This window comes from Orbicella faveolata, unplaced genomic scaffold, assembly GCF_042242905.1.
Source record: "Orbicella faveolata isolate gen_17 unplaced genomic scaffold, um_ofav_v1 contig_48, whole genome shotgun sequence".
NCBI lineage: Eukaryota > Metazoa > Cnidaria > Anthozoa > Scleractinia > Merulinidae > Orbicella > Orbicella faveolata.
The window spans coordinates 4,487,764-4,489,152 of record NW_028301578.1 but is presented as its reverse complement, the minus strand read 5'-3'; positions in this window follow the sequence as shown (position 1 = coordinate 4,489,152).

The following is a 1,389-nucleotide window of genomic DNA, read 5'->3' as shown; positions in this document are numbered from 1 at the left end:
ACTAGCTGTTTATTTTAAATTACAAGTGGTTGTTCACTAGTTTTCAGTCACTCGAAATTATAACTGGTCTTAATAATTCTGATCATAACTCACGAGGTCGTAAACGAAGGCGCCAACTCTGAGCTGCCTTGACAACAAAACAGGCTCAAAAGAGACTGTGGTGTTAAAACAAAAACAGGAAGAGCACTGCTGTAACAGAGTAGTAAAGGTAGGTGCTTTGTATGCATTGTCTTGCATTTTAATTTGGCTTGGTGGTCACTATTTGTTCAGATCGATCTGATTAACCTTCAGCCATAATGGTGTGATAAAACATGCCAAGGCAATGAAGTGCAACCCTCTTACACGCGATTTCAGCGTTACGTACTTAGGGATCCTTAGGCGACATCTTTTGACATGCCATCTTCTGACATGCTATCTTTCGACGTGTATTGTAAACGGCTGAAAGACCGTTTAACTGTGAAACTGGCAAGTTTTTCGGTTATTAGTGGAACAAATGACAAAGAAATCATAATTAATTACCTCAAATGAATGAAGAAGATTGTCCCCTTTGCATGTTTCCCGATTTACGGGATAATTCAAACGCTTTTAGTGTAGTCGATTGGCTCTCGATGGCGAGCTCCGGTAGAATTGGGTCGCTACCGCTCAGTTAATATTCGAAAGATGTAGACATTCAAAACAGTCGATTTATCCGTCACAGAATGTTTTCTTGATACTCATTTGATGTCAAATAAATCCACCTTTTATTTGATTTGATGTCAAATAAATCTATCTTTTGCGACTACAAGTCGAGTTTGACCTTAGAGAGGTCAGTTGTGCTTACATTTTTGGCGTAGGCCAGGTTACATAGCATGTATATGCATGTAACACTTAAGCGGGTGTAATCCGTTCAACAGTGGGCCAAGAAAACCTGGTGATACATGTATTAATAGTATGAAGAGGGCTAAAGGGGGCAAGCCTGAACAAGAAAATGAATGAACAAAAGTTATTTTGCGGGACCTTCAAAGTTTCTGTACTCTCCTTCGCAGCCGTTTTCTGGGGGCGTTGCGTGACAGCTAAAAAACGGCTGTGAGGGAGACTAAAGTTTCTGATGCAAGACGAGATCCCTTGTACATTCTGATCCTTAACATTACGGTTATCTATATTGCGCTTTACGAGAGGTACGCCAGATAGATATCACCCTGACTTACATTTCGATCAAGATATTCCGAGGAACCTTTAAGCTCCAAGTCAGAAGGAAGTAAAAATTGGCACCCGTTGACTTCCATATCCTGTGGTATAGGATCGCCCATTTGCTGTCTGTACAGCTGCAACGTGAGATGCGGACTTTTGAAGACCGCCGGATTCTCTCCTGGTAACAAACGTTTAAAGAAAACGTTTGCCACGGTTTCT